Source organism: Penaeus chinensis, chromosome 10, assembly GCF_019202785.1.
Source record: "Penaeus chinensis breed Huanghai No. 1 chromosome 10, ASM1920278v2, whole genome shotgun sequence".
In the NCBI taxonomy this organism is placed as follows: Eukaryota; Metazoa; Arthropoda; class Malacostraca; order Decapoda; family Penaeidae; genus Penaeus; species Penaeus chinensis.
The window spans coordinates 2,915,816-2,931,607 of record NC_061828.1 but is presented as its reverse complement, the minus strand read 5'-3'; the positions used below and the strand labels follow the sequence as shown (position 1 = coordinate 2,931,607).

The 15,792-nt window shown below is 39.4% G+C and overlaps 5 non-coding genes across 5 annotated transcripts; 2 read left to right on the top strand and 3 right to left on the bottom strand.

Moving 5' to 3' along the window:
* Nucleotides 1-3,318: 3,318 nt before the first annotated feature.
* On the bottom strand, nt 3,319-3,390 carry Trnat-cgu. Its single transcript has one exon. It is a non-coding gene; the product is annotated as a tRNA-Thr (tRNA).
* A 2,924-nt stretch (nt 3,391-6,314) lies between these two features.
* Nucleotides 6,315-6,386, bottom strand: Trnat-cgu. The gene has a single exon. It is a non-coding gene; the product is annotated as a tRNA-Thr (tRNA).
* A 3,649-nt stretch (nt 6,387-10,035) lies between these two features.
* Trnat-cgu lies at nt 10,036-10,107 on the bottom strand. Its single transcript has one exon. It is a non-coding gene; the product is annotated as a tRNA-Thr (tRNA).
* A 3,022-nt stretch (nt 10,108-13,129) lies between these two features.
* Trnat-cgu lies at nt 13,130-13,201 on the top strand. Its single transcript has one exon. It is a non-coding gene; the product is annotated as a tRNA-Thr (tRNA).
* A 1,555-nt stretch (nt 13,202-14,756) lies between these two features.
* Nucleotides 14,757-14,828, top strand: Trnat-cgu. The gene has a single exon. It is a non-coding gene; the product is annotated as a tRNA-Thr (tRNA).
* Nucleotides 14,829-15,792: the final 964 nt, after the last annotated feature.

Genomic DNA, 15,792 nt, shown 5'->3' with positions numbered 1-15,792 from the left:
TCATGGATGACTGCATGCACTACAGTTTTATTTCCTTTGTACAACTCACATAAGTCTTGACATCAACTGAATGAATTACATTTAACCAGTCACCAAACCAAAACAAATGAAATATCACGTTTTCACTCAAGACCATGACCGAAGAAGTTCTGTTTCGGTCAATTTCTTTAATATTTTATCCATTAACTGCGCTGCTTGCGTATGTGCCTAATGTGACCCTATGAGCTATATCTATCAGAACTGAGCGGAAATATAGTCTAGATAAGCGAAGACACGCTCAGAAAACAGGTAAATTACAACCCAAGGAACGGTTAACATAGAACAGAGTGACAAGTAACATGTCTGAAATATCAATGGAACGCAACTACCAAATTCCTTTTTTTTCTACTTCTTGAGCACCTTCAGTTATCACCTCCCACTAAGCAATTTGAAAAACGCGCTATAAAATTAGCCGTCAACACTTAAAATTTATAGTTTTATTGATTACGCTCAAGTAATGCCAAAACTATAGCTTACTCCAACTTTAACATTATCCATCTTACAAATTGTTTACGAAGTGCAAATAGATTTAGAAAATTAATTTGCAGGATTTTATTACTGTTGTAAAGTATTTTATCAAAATGCAGTAAAAAAAAAAAAAAAAAAAAAAAAAAAAAAAATAGGAATAAAGAGGAAAAGTTCAGGAAACAGGTAAGGGAAGGAGAGATGACGAAAAGGATAAGAGAAGATTCAGTGACGTCACTGGTTATCTATTAATGGTTGGGTATCTGGGGGCACAGATGAAAGAAATTAAGGGGGGGGGGGTGAAGGCACTAAGAAGAACGCAGGGGGGAATCTGATGCCACTGAAGGGTATCAGGGTATGGACACAGAATAATGATAAGAGGATTTGGAAAACGCGCTAGAACTTTATTGATTACGCTTAATTAAGGCCAAAACTATAGCTTTCTCCAACAAACGGAATTTCTATGCTTGATTTCAAAGTTTGACATTATCCACCTTACGAATCATTTAGGAAGAACAGACAGATTTAGAAAATTAATTTGAAAAAGAAAAGTTGTAAGTTATTACACCAAAATACAATGAAGAAAATTACGAATAATGAGAAAGAGTAGAGAAATCGGGGCATGGATACTAAGTAACGTGTACACAAAGATTTAAAAGAAAATACCAACGACATAAGCTGAATAGGAAGCTTTGTGGAACTACGCCACTGAGGGGGTTGGACGATAACTGGAGAAAAGTGAACGAAATAAATTGAAACAAGAGGACATATCTGGACGTATCAAAATCGTTATTCATGTATTGTCACTAACAGACAGTTCCCGACCGTTGGAATATAGCGAACATCTTTGAATAAACCTTTGATTGGTTCCTAGGGTAATAATAAGGGGAGAATCTTCACTTGGGTTTTGTTGCTTCTCTCCTTGTGTCGAAGGTGCTGGCCTCTTTCTCTGACGGTCTTATATATGTATTATAACATATATGTGTGTGTGTGTGCAGGTGCGTGCGTGTGTGTGTGTGTGTGCAGGTGTGTGTGTGTGCGTGTGCAGGTGTGTGTGTGTGCAGGTGTATGTGTGTGTGTGTGCAGGTGTGTGTGTGTGCAGGTGTGTGTGTGTGCCACTGTGTGTGTGCGTGTGCAAGTGTGTGTGTGCAGGTGTGTGTGTGTGTGCAGGTGTGTGTGTGCGTGTGCAAGTGTGTGTGTGTGTGCGTGTGCAAGTATGTGTGTGCGTGTGCAAGTGTGTGTGTGTGTGCAAGTGTGTGTGTGCGTGTGCAGGTGTGTGTGCGTGTGCAAGTGTGTGTGTGTGCGTGTGCAAGTGTGTGTGTGCAGGTGTGTGTGTGCGTGTACAAGTGTGTGTGTGTGTATGCAGGTGTGAGTGTGCGTGTGCAAGTGTGTGCGTGCGTGGGCAAGTGTGTGTGTGCGTGTGCAAGTGTGTGTGTGTGTGCAGGTGTGTGCGTGTGCAAGTGTGTGGGTGTGTGTGCAATTGTGTGTGTGTGCAGGTGTGTGTGTGTGTATGTAGGCAGGTGTGTGTGTGTGTGCAGGTGTGTGTGTGTGTGCAGGTGTGAGTGTGTGCGTGTGCAAGTGTGTGTGTGTGCGTGTGCAAGTGTGTGTGTGCGTGTGCAAGTGTGTGTGTGTGTGCAGGTGTGTGTGTGCAAGTGTGTGTGTGCGTGTGCAGGTGTGTGCGTGTGCAAGTGTGTGTGTGCGTGTGCAAGTGTGTGTGTGCAGGTGTGTGTGTGCGTGTACAAGTGTGTGTGTGTGTATGCGGGTGTGTGTGTGAGTGTGCAAGTATGTGTGCGTGTGCAAGTGTGTGTGTGCGTGTGCATGTGTGTGTGTGTGTAGGTGTGTGCGTTTGTAAGGTGCTTTTTATTGCCACATTTTATTGCATTTACTTTTTAGTATTCTATTCCAGAGCCGTTCTAGGCCATTGTCCAGCCAGTCGTGAGCGTGAACTCCCGCGCCCTTGGAAATCACCGCGAGGGGGCACTGCTCTAAGGGCACGACCTAGAACGGCTCTGATTGGCTGGAGCTACACGCCCTTTAACCTGGTTGGTCCACACGTAATTCGGGGGTACATCTTTTAGAAACAAAATTAAGTGGAATAGAATACTAAAAAGTAAATGCAATAAAATGTCCAGTGGACATACGCTCCCGTTGCCCCCCCCCCCCCTCCCCGATTTCATATACATAATCAAAACCAAATTTTTTTCTCCAAATTTTATGGTGTTGGGGCGTGTACGAATGAACAGCAAAAGAGTTTTTTGTGGTACGAGGTAAATATATATTTATTTTTTGTAACTTACGATGATCTAATAAATTGTTAACCAGTAATTAAACATGATAATTCTGTGCTGCAGTCCAGCCAGTTATTTTTTTTTTATTATTATTATTTTTTTAATAATGAGATATTAACCAACAAAGCAAATAATTATATTTGCAATGTAATAAGCTATGAACACATGAACACATGAACCTGTGTAATGAACATGAGCAGATATTCGAACACATATGTAATTAAATAATGGAAAATCAATTAAATAAATAAAAATGGTAAATGAATGTATGAACTTATGTGAGAACCTTATAAATTAATAAAGTTGATAATAATTAATCGAAAACGGAGTTGAAAACGAGTGGCCAGAACTGCCTTCCAGTTTTAACGTAGACTATCATATTAATAGCGCGTTGGACGACGACCCTACATTCGTCTTTCTGTATCTTTGGCCTCAGAACCTCTTGAAAGTGACCCTATTGTCTCCGGGTTAACCTTCCACTGATTAACAGCTGTACAGCTGCGTTCGCTAAATCGCTAAACAGCTGTGCCCCCTGTGAGGTTTGAACTCACGACCCCTGGTTTACGAGACCAGTGCTCTACCACTGAGCTAAGGAGGCAGATATGTAGTACTTCTGAGTATTTTGAATCATACAGGATTGAATGAGTGCTGTAACTATCGAAAAGGAAGTATGGAAGTGAATTAAATATTTCACAAATTGAATGAAAATATACATTCATAGCCATAAAGGTTCTACTGTTTGGTTGTGTAAGAGAAATGTCTGTAGACTGATTATGAATGACTGAATAAGCGGTTCAAGAAACTTTTAATGTCATGGCATGACCGATATCAAGCACTGCTCTTACAACACTACCACTTTACTTATTATTCACGGATGACTGCATGCATTACAGTTTTACTTCCATTGTACAACTCACATAAGTCTTGACATCAACTGAATAAATTACATTTAACCAGTCACGAAACCAAAACAAATGAAATATCACGTTTTCACTCAAGACCATGACCGAAGAAGTTCTGCTTCGGTCAATTCTTTAATATTTCATCCATTAACTGCGCTGCTTGCGTATGTGCCTAATCTGACTCTATGAGCTATATCTGTCAGAACTGAGCGAAAATATAGTCTAGATAAGCGAAGACACGCCCAGGAAACAGATAAGTTACAACCCAAGGAACGGTCAACATTGAATTTAGTGTCAAGTAACATGTTTGAAATTTCAATGGAACGCAACTACCAAATTCCTTTTTTTTTTTTTTTTTTTTTTTTTCTCTTTTTTTTTTTTTTTTTTTTTTTTTGAGCACCGTCAGTTATCACCTCCCACTAAGCAATTTGAAATTTGCTGTCAACACATAAAAATTATAGTTTTATTTATCACGCTCAAGTAATGCCAAAACTATAGCTTAATCCAACTTTAACATTATCCACCTTACAAATTGTTTATGAATAGATTTAGTAAATTAATTTGCAGGATTTTATTACTGTTGTAAATTATTTTATCAAAATGCAGTAAGGAAAAATAGGAATAAAGAGAAAAAGTTCAGGAAACAGGTAAGGAAAGCAGAGTTGACGAAAATGATAAAAAGAATTTGGAAAACGCGCTAGAACTTTATTGATTACGCTTAATTAAGGCCAAAACTATAGCTTCCTCCAACACACGGAATTTCTATGCTTGATTTCAAAGTTTGACATAATCCACCTTACGAATCATTTAGGAAGAACAGACAGATTTAGAAAATTAATTTGAAAAAGAAAAGTTGTAAGTTATTACACCAAAATACAGTGAAGAAAATTATGAATAATGAGAAAGAGTAGAGAAATCGGGGCATGGATACTAACTAAGTACCGTGTACACAAAGATTTAAAAGGAAACACTAACGACATGAGCTGAATAGGAAGCTTTGTGGAACTACGCAACTGAGGGGGTTGGACGATAACTGGAGAAAAGTGAACGAAAGAAATTGAAACAAGAGTATATATATCTCTGGACGTGTCAAAATCGTTATTCATGTATTGTCACTCACAGACAGTTCCCGAACGTTGGAATATAGAGAAAATCTTTGAATAAACCTTTGAGTGGTTCCTCGGGTAATAATAAGGAGAGAATCTTCACTTGGGTCGTGTTGCTTCTCTCCTTGTGTCGAAGGTGCTGGTCTCTTTCTCTGACGGCCTTATATATGTATTATAACAAATATGTGTGTGTGTGTGCAGGTGCGTGCGTGTGTGTGCAGGTGCGTGTGTGAGTGTGTGTGTGTGTGTGTGTAGGTGCGTGTGTGTGTGTGTGTGTGTGTAGGTGCGTGTGTGTGTGTGTGCAGGTGCGTGTGTGTGTGCGTGTGCAAGTGTGTGTGTGCGTGTGCAAGTGTGTGTGCGTGTGCAAGTGTGTGAGTGCGTGTGCAAGTGTGTGTGTGTGCAGGTGTGTGTGTGTGCAGGTGTGTGTGCAGGTGTGTGCGTGTGTGTATGTGTGTGTGCAGGTGTGTGTGTGTGCAGGTGTGTGCGTGTGTGCAGGTGTGTGCGTGTGTGTGTGTATGTGTGTGTGTGTATGTGTGTGTGCAGGTGTGTGTGTGTGCAGGTGTGTGCGTGTGTGTGTATGTGTGCGTGTGTGTATGTGTGTGTGCAGGTGTGTGCGTGTGTGTGTGTCTGTGCGTGTGTGTGTGTGTGTGCAGGTATGTGTGTGTGCAGGTGTGTGTGTGCAGGTGTGAAAAGGCTCTATATAAACATATGGTTTAGCAGGAGTAGTGAAAGGGACGGTTGGCTTAACCTCTTTTATTTAGAAGCGTAAGCAACACAGATATTTACACGGATACAAGTCTTGGTAAGGCGTAGTGCTTGGTCTGCCCGCAGGGGGGCGCGCGTCTGGAGCCAGCCTGACCCGACAACGGTCGGCAGGAACTCTCATAAGGGACTCTCTCTGACCTGGGTCATCCTGAGCCTTAAGTACTGGTGGGTACGTGCACGTGGGGGCTTGGCCCATCGTAGGCACACCACCTGGAGCTATTTATACATAGTCATATTGCATCTAATAAATTGTTAACCAGTAATTAAGTATGATGATTCTGTGCTGCAGTCTAGCCAGTCAGCTTTTTTTTTCTTTTTCTTTTTTTTTAATATTGAGATAACCAACAAAGCAAATAATTATATTCACAATGAAATAAGCTATAAACACATGAACACATGAACCTGTGTAATGAACATGAGCAGATATACAAACACATATGTAATTAAATAATGGAAAATCAATTAAATCAATGAAAATGGTAAATGAATGTATGAACTTATGTGAGAACCTTATAAATAAATAAAGTTGATAATAATTAATCGAAAACGGAGTTGAAAACGAGTGGCCAGAACTGCCTTCCAGTTTTAACGTAGACTATCATATTAATAGCGCGTTGGACGACGACCCTACATTCGTCTTTCTGTATCTTTGGCCTCGGAACCTCTTGAAAGTGACCCCATTGTCTCCGGGTTAACCTTCCACTGATTAACAGCTGTACAGCTGCGTTCGTTAAACCGCTAAACAGCTGTGCCCCCTGTGAGGTTTGAACTCACGACCCCTGGTTTACGAGACCAGTGCTCTACCACTGAGCTAAGGAGGCAGATATGTAGTAAAACTCAGTATTTTGAATCAGCAGAATTGAATGAGTGCTGTAACTGTCGAAAAAGAAATATCGAAGTGAATTAAATATTTCACAGATTGAATGAAAATATACATCCAAGGTTCTACTGTTTGGTTGTGTAAGAGAAATGTATGTAGACTGATTATGAATGACTGAATAAGCGGTTCAAGAAACTTTTCATGCCATGACATGACCGATATCAAGCATCCCTCTTACTTAGGCTACCACTTTACTTATAATTCATGGATGACTGCATGCACTACAGTTTTATTTCCTTTGTACAACTCACATAAGTCTTGACATCAACTGAATGAATTACATTTAACCAGTCACCAAACCAAAACAAATGAAATATCACGTTTTCATTCAAGACCATGACCGAAGAAGTTCTGTTTCGGTCAATTTCTTTAATATTTTATCCATTAACTGCGCTGCTTGCGTATGTGCCTAATGTGACCCTATGAGCTATATCTATCAGAACTGAGCGGAAATATAGTCTAGATAAGCGAAGACATGCCCAGAAAACAGGTAAATTACAACCCAAGGAACGGTTAACATAGAACAGAGTGACAAGTAACATGTCTGAAATATCAATGGAACGCAACTACCAAATTCCTTTTTTTTCTACTTCTTGAGCACCTTCAGTTATCACCTCCCACTAAGCAATTTGAAAAACGCGCTATAAAATTAGCCGTCAACACTTAAAATTTATAGTTTTATTGATTACGCTCAAGTAATGCCAAAACTATAGCTTACTCCAACTTTAACATTATCCATCTTACAAATTGTTTACGAAGTGCAAATAGATTTAGAAAATTAATTTGCAGGATTTTATTACTGTTGTAAAGTATTTTATCAAAATGCAGTAAAAAAAAAAAAAAAAAAAAAAAAAAAAATAGGAATAAAGAGGAAAAGTTCAGGAAACAGGTAAGGGAAGGAGAGATGACGAAAAGGATAAGAGAAGATTCAGTGACGTCACTGGTTATCTATTAATGGTTGGGTATCTGGGGGCACAGATGAAAGAAATGAAGGGGGGGGGGGGGGGGTGAAGGCACTAAGAAGAACGCAGGGGGGAATCTGATGCCACTGAAGGGTATCAGGGTATGGACACAGAATAATGATAAGAGGATTTGGAAAACGCGCTAGAACTTTATTGATTACGCTTAATTAAGGCCAAAACTATAGCTTCCTCCAACACACGGAATTTCTATGCTTGATTTCAAAGTTTGACATTATCCACCTTACGAATCATTTAGGAAGAACAGACAGATTTAGAAAATTAATTTGAAAAAGAAAAGTTGTAAGTTATTACACCAAAATACAATGAAGAAAATTACGAATAATGAGAAAGAGTAGAGAAATCGGGGCATGGATACTAAGTAACGTGTACACAAAGATTTAAAAGAAAATACCAACGACATAAGCTGAATAGGAAGCTTTGTGGAACTACGCAACTGAGGGGGTTGGACGATAACTGGAGAAAAGTGAACGAAAGAAATTGAAACAAGAGTATATATATATCTGGACGTGTCAAAATCGTTATTCATGTATTGTCACTCACAGACAGTTCCCGAACGTTGGAATATAGAGAAAATCTTTGAATAAACCTTTGAGTGGTTCCTTGGGTAATAATAAGGGGAGAATCTTCACTTGGGTCGTGTTGCTTCTCTCCTTGTGTCGAAGGTGCTGGTCTCTTTTTCTGAGGGCCTTATGGGGTCTTTTCCGTTTGGTGTACAGCGCTAAAAGTAATTTTAATATAGATTTTTCTATGTATTTTTGTCCGTAGAATCAGAATATCAGATTATTTTTTTGGAGAAAATAACAGTTTTTGAGTTATTTGCCTTTAAAGTTATTTTCTTCCTATCTATTACTGAAGGAATTCAAACTTTAAAAAGTCGTAATATTCAGTATTATATACAAGGGGTTAGGTTAGGTTAGGTTAGGGGTTAGGTTAGGTTAGGTTAGGGGTTAGGTTAGGTTAGGTTAGGGGTTAGGTTAGGTTAGGGGTTAGGTTAGGTTAGGTTAGGGGTTAGGTTAGGTTAGGTTAGGTTAGGTTAGGGGTTGGGTTAGGTTAGGTTAGGTTAGGGGTTGGGTTGGGTTAGGTTAGGTTAGGTTAGGGGTTAGGTTAGGTTCGTTTCTCCATAAAACGGTTGTCATATTCGGATTCTACCGACAAAAATACATAAGAAAATCTATAATAAAATTAATTTTAGCGCTGTACGCCAAACGGAAAAGATCCGCCTTATGCATATGTTTTATAACATATATGTGTGTGTGTGCAGGTGTATGGGTGTGTGTGTGTGCAGGTGCGTGTGTGTGTGTGAGCAGGTGCGTGTGTGTGTGTGTGTGTAGGTGCGTGAGGGTGTGTGTGTGCAGGTGCGTGTGTGTGTGTGTGTGCGTGTGCAAGTGTGTGTGCGTGTGCAAGTGTGTAAGTGCGTGTGCAAGTGTGTGTGTGTGCAGGTGTGTGTGTGTGCAGGTGTGTGCGTGTGTGTGTATGTGTGTGTGCAGGTGTCTGTGTGTGTGTATGTGTGTGTGCGTGTGTGTATGTGTGTGTGCAGGTGTGTGTGTGTGCAGGTGTGTGCGTATGTGTGTGTGTGTGCAGGTGTGTGCGTGTGTGTGTATGTGTGTGTGCGTGTGTGTATGTGTGTGTGCAGGTGTGTGCGTGTGTGCAGGTATGTGTGTGTGCAGGTGTGTGTGTGCAGGTGTGTGTGTGTGCAGATGTGTGTGTGTGCAGGTGTGTGTGTGCAGGTGTGTGCATGTGCAGGTGTGTATGTGTGTGTGCAGGTGTGTGTGTGTGCAGGTGTGTAAAGGCTCTATATAAACATACGGTTTAGCAGGAGTAGTGAAAGGGACGGTTGGCTTAACCTCTTTTATTTAGAAGCGTAAGCAACACAGATATTTACACGGATACAAGTCTTGGTAAGGCTTAGTGCTTGGTCTGCCCGCAGGGGGGCGCGCGTCTGGAGCCAGCCTGACCCGACAACGGTCGGCAGGAACTCTCATAAGAGACTCTCTCTGACCTGGGTCATCCTGAGCCTTAAGTACTGGTGGGTACGTGCACGTGGGGGCTTAGCCCATCGTAGGCACACCATCTGGAGCTATTTATACAGTCATATTGCATCTAATAAATTGTTAACCAGTAATTAAGTATGATGATTCTGTGCTGCAGTCTAGCCAGTCAGCTTTTTTTTTCTTTTTCTTTTTTTTAATATTGAGATAACCAACAAAGCAAATAATTATATTCACAATGAAATAAGCTATAAACACATGAACACATGAACCTGTGTAATGAACATGAGCAGATATACAAACACATATGTAATTAAATAATGGAAAATCAATTAAATCAATGAAAATGGTAAATGCATGTATGAACTTATGTGAGAACCTTATAAATTAATAAAGTTGATAATAATTAATCGAAAACGGAGTTGAAAACGAGTGACCAGAGCTGCCTTCCAGGTTTAACGTAGACTATCATATTAATAGCGCGTTGGACGACGACCCTACATTCGTCTTTCTGTATCTTTGGCCTCAGAACCTCTTGAAAGTGATCCCATTGTCTCCGGGTTAACCTTCCACTGATTAACAGCTGTACAGCTGCGTTCGCTAAATCGCTAAACAGCTGTGCCCCCTGTGAGGTTTGAACTCACGACCCCTGGTTTACGAGACCAGTGCTCTACCACTGAGCTAAGGAGGCAGATATGTAGGAAATCTGAGTATTTTGAATCATACAGGACTGAATGAGTGCTGTAACTGTCGAAAAAAAAGTATATGGAAGTGAATTAAATATTTCACAAAATTGATGAAAATATACATTCATAGCCATAAAGGTTCTACTGTTTGGTTGTGTAAGAGAAATGTCTGTAGACTGATTATGAACGACTGAATAAGCGGTTCAAGGAACTTTTCATATCACGGCATGACCGATATCAAGCACCCCTCTTACTTAGGCTACCACTTTACTTATAATTCATGGATGACTGCATGCATTACAGTTTTATTTCCTTTGTACAACTCACATAAGTCTTGACATCAACTGAATAAATTACATTTAACCAGTCAACGAAACCAAAACAAATGAAATATCACGCTTTCACTCAAGACCATGACCGAAGTTCTGTTTCGGTCAATTCTTTAATATTTCGTCCAATAATTGCGTTGCCCAAGCGCGTGCTAAACATGATCCTATGAGCTAAATCTGTCAAAACTGAGCGAAAATATAGTCTAGATAGACGAAGACACGTCCCCAAAACAGATACGTTTCAACCCAAGGAACAGTCATCAAAATACTGTCACTTAATGTCTGAAATTTCAATGGGACGTGAATACCACTTCTATTATTAGCCTTTTTCTTGAGCACCTCCAGCTATCACCTCCCACAAAGCAATTTTGGAAAACACGTTAGAAATTTGCCGATTACACTGAAGATTTATATCTTTTATTGATTACGTTTAATACCAAAACTATAGCTTACGCAAACAAACGGATTTTTTATGCTTGATTTCAAAGCTTGACATTATCCATTTTATAAGTCGTTTATGAGGTACATATTGATTTAGAAAATTTGAAGAATTTTATTACTGTTGTAAGTTATTTCATCAAAATATAAAGAAAAATAGGAATAATGAGAAAAAAGTTAAGGAAACAGATAAGGGAAGTAGAACTGACGAAACGAATAAAAGATTCCGTGACGTCACTGGGCATCTATCAACGGGTGGGTATCTGGGGGCACAGATGAAAGAAATAAGGAGAAGGGGGAGGGGGTAAAGGCACTTAGAGGAACGCAAAGGGAATCTGATGCCATAGAAGGGTATCAAGCCATGAGCACCGAGTAACGCGTACACAAAGATTAAAAATGGAAACACACCCACGATATAAGCTGAATATGAATCGATCTTCACTTGGGTCGTTTTGCATTCTCTTTCTGGGCCTAGGAAGCCGGCCTCTTTTTTTGACGGACTTATATATAGGTGTATTATAATGTGTGTGTGCATGTGTGTGTGTGTGTGTGTGTGTGCATGTGTGTGTGTGTTTGTGTTTGTGTGAGAGTGCGCGCGCGCGCGCGCGTGTGTGTGTGTGTATGTGTGTGTGTGTGTGTGTGTGAATGAATGTACGGATTGGCCTCTTTCCTTGACTTACTAGACTAGACTCTCCTAACTTTCCATTGTCATAGCAAATGATTACATCTTTAACGAAAATTAATGAAATGAAAATAAAATCAATGACACGAAAGCTACGCATTACCTTTTGCCTTAGGGCTGAGCAGACCTATAAAAATATATATCAATTAAAACCGCAAATTTAGCTGGTTCCAAATGTGTGTAGCTCCCTGTATTTACCATATCGTAGCAAGTAATAATATTCTACTATTTATGACGTCATAAAAGTGAGGTCGCCATCTTGAAAAAAAAAAAAAACTTGCTTCATATGAATTCCGATTCTCCATCTCAAAGAATCCGCTGCCAAAAGTGTGGTTAAATATGCGTCTTTCTATAATTTAGATCTTAGAACCTCTTTAAAGTGACCTCATTATCTCCGGCTTAACCCTCCACTGATTAACAGCTGTGCAGCGGCGTTCGCTAAGTCGCTAAACACCTGTGCCCTCAGTGACCGAGTTTCAGAAAGCTTCATCGTCAGCTCATATCGTGGGCGTGTTTCCTTTTTAATCTCTGTGTACACGTTACTCTGTGCCCATACCCTGGTACCCTTCTGTGGCATCAGATCCCCCCCCCCCCCTGCGTTCTTCTTAGTGCCTTCACCCCCCCCCTTCATTTCTTTCATCTGTGCCCCCAGATACCCAACCATTAATAGATACCCAGTAACGTCACTGAATCTTCTCTTATCCTTTTCGTCATCTCTCCTTCCCTTATCTGTTTCCTGAACTTTTTCTCTTTATTGCATTTTGATAAAATACTTTGCAACAGTAATAAAATCCTGCAAATTACTTTTCTAAATCTATTTGCACTTCGTAAACAATTTGTAAGATGGATAATGTTAAAGTTGGATTAAGCTATAGTTTTGGCATTACTTGAGCGTAATCAATAAAACTATAAATTTTAAATGTTGACAGCAAATTTCGAGCGTGGTTTTCAAATTGCTTAGTGGGAGGTGATAACTGACGGTGCTCAAAAAAAAAAAAAAAAAAAGAGAGAGAAAAAAAAGAATTTGGTAGTTGCGTTCCACTGAAATTTCAGACATGTTACTTGACACTATATTCAATGTTAACCGTTTCTTGGGTTATAACTTACCCGTTTTCTGGGCGTGTCTTCGCTTATCTAGACTATATTTTCGCTCAGTTCTGACAGATATAGCTCATAGGGTCACATTAGGCACATACGCAAGCAGCGCAGTTAATGGATGAAATATTAAGGAATTGACCAAAACAGAACTTCTTCGGTCATGGTCTTGAGTGAAAACGTGATATTTATTTTGTTTTGGCTTCGTGACTGGCTAAATTTATTTATTCAATTGAAGTCAAGACTTATGTGAGTTGTACAAAGTAAATAAAACTGTAATGCATGCAGTCATCCGTAAATTATCAGTAAAGTAGTAGCCTAAGTAAGAGGGATGCTTGATATCGGTCATGCCATGATATGAAAAGTTCCTTGAACCGCTTATTTAGTCTTTCATGACTAATTAGTCTACAGACATTTCGCTTATACACCCAAACAGTAGATTGTATATTATTATGAATGTATATTCGATTCCCCTCACCATCAGCCTCCTTAGCTCAGTGGTAGAGCACTGGTCTCGTAAACCAGGGGTCGTGAGTTCAAACCTCACAGGGGGCATCGTGGTTCAGTTGCGTTTAGTCGACATGATCTCTCCACCATCAAGCTTGTTCTGTCAATAGACATTCGACTAGTTACCTGCAATGGATAGTTAGAAATAATTAACTGCTTTTATTATTTATGTGTACGAATTTTGAAGACGTCCGACAAGTAATCATGATTAATAATGAATTAATGATATATATGTGTATGGATACATTATTTTTCTTTTTTGACATTCCATACAGATATGGAAAGAAATGAAAAAAGGTTTAAAAATGTTTAATAATTTGATATTATTTACATTTATTTATCAAGGTTTCGATGGAAATGCGTCATTTTTCATCTTTTATCTGGAATAACAGATACAATGCTAAATATAGGAGAAAACGAACAGGACTGGTAAAAGAAATAAGAGAAAAAGGAGGAGGAGAAGTAAATAATTTTTAGTGAAATTGAAAAGAGGAAAATCATAGAAATTGAATGAAAATGAGTGTGTTGGGGAGGAGACAAAAAGGTATAGCGTAAAGAGTGAGACATAGAAAAATAATTGAATAAATATAAGGTTTGCCATGAATTTTTTATCAAACCAGGTGAATGTCTCTCTCTCTCTCTCTCTCTCCTGCCTCCCTCTCATTCTCTCCCTCCCTCCCACCCTCTCTCTTTCCCTTTCCCTCCCTCTCCCCCTCCCTCCCACCCTCTCTCTTTCCCTTTCCCTTTCGCGGAACAGCGAGAGTAATTGGCCCAAAGGACTTGTCAAGGACTGTGGCTTGCAGTGGTTTTAGTACTCCTACGATATGTCTTTTTTGAGGAGAGGAGTAGAAATCTGTATAAAGTTTTGATGTTTTCCGTATTCATCAATTAAATATTTTGTTCCAGAATAATCAGAAGAAATAATAAAACTTCTCGGAACGAACGAACAAGAACGAAGCTAAATAATAATAATAATAATAACAATGTTAATAAACTGCACAATTGCCCTCTTGATTTTCGCGTTCATTCTGGATTTCGTCTTAACTCTCTCGCGGCTGTTCCACGGAGCCTCCACCCGCGCCGGAATCCGGCTGTTACTTCCAGGATCCGCATCCGGTCATGATGTTTTAGTTTTAATGGAAAAGCTGATTTCCTGTATATTTTACCATTTTACTTGAACAGTTGCCAAATCTTTTAGATTTCTTTTATTGTGAATATTAATTTTGTAATGTTTATTCTGAATATTTTATATGAATGAATCATTAATTCCGGCGCCACATGACCCTCTTGTTGAATAACTGTATAAATAAGAAAAACAATAATGATATCCATATTAATCGTTATCATTAGTTATTAGACTGATGTTTCTATTCATCAAATAAAATGATGTATTGTTGTTGCTGCCATTCATGCCATTTTTTGTTGTGTTTTCATTCATGAATTCTAAGGAAAGTGGGTGTTAGTAAGAATGGGTGCTTGGTATCGGGTTCTTGAACTGCTTATTCAGCCATTCATAACTAATTCTTAAAACATTAAGCTTACGCAACCCAATAGTAGAATATATATTGTTATGAATGTATATTTCGATTCCCTCTCACCACCGGCCTCCTTAGCTCAGTGGTAGAGCACTGGTCTCGTAAACCAGGGGTCGTGAGTTCAAACCTCACAGGGGGCATCGTGGTTCAGTTGCGTTTAGTCGACATGATCTCTCCACCATCAAGCATGTTCTGTTAATAGACATTCGACTTGTAACCGCGATGGATAGTCAAGCAACAATCATCTGCTTTTATGATATATTTACACGAATTTTGAAGACGTCCGACAAGTAACCATGATTAATGATTCATTATATGTATATGTATGTATATATATTTTTTACATTTAGACCTATCTTTCATCAAGGCATTCCAGCATTTACAGATATGGAACGATAGGATTTATTTATGGAAGAAGAAAGTACGGTGTTAATAGTTTCTCGAGGAATTTATTAGGCCTTTTAAAACTGTTTATTATTTCGATGCTGCTATTTACACTTATTTTTCAAGGTTTCATGTATTGATGGAAATGCGGGATTTTCAATACAATGCCGAATAAAAGGGAAAAGGAAGAGAACTGGCAAAAGAAATGAAATAAGAAGAAAAACAAAAGGGGAGGAGGAGGAAGAAAATTGTTATTGGTGAAAATGAAGAAAAGAGTTAATTAGATAAATAATAGGTTTGCCTTGACTATTTTCTCAAACCAAGTGAATCTCTCTCTCTCTCTCTCTCTCTCTCTCTCTCTTCTCTCTCCCTCTCTTTCTATGTTTCTGTGTCTCTCCCCTCCCCCCTCTGTGTCTCTCTCATTTACATTTTCCCTCGCTCCCCCTTTCCCTCTCCCCCCTCCCTCACTGCTCCCTTCTCGTCCACCGCCCTACCCTCTCTCTCCCCCTCCCTCCCACCCTCTCTCTTCTTTCTATACTCTTTCCACAATCTGCATTTCACTTCCACCTGTACACACACACACACACACACACACACACACACATACATACATAGAACGAGAGAGAGAGAGAGAGAGAGAGAGAGAGAGAGAGAGAGAGAGAGAGAGAGAGAGAGAGAGAATATACATACATGCATACATACATGTATATATATACACAT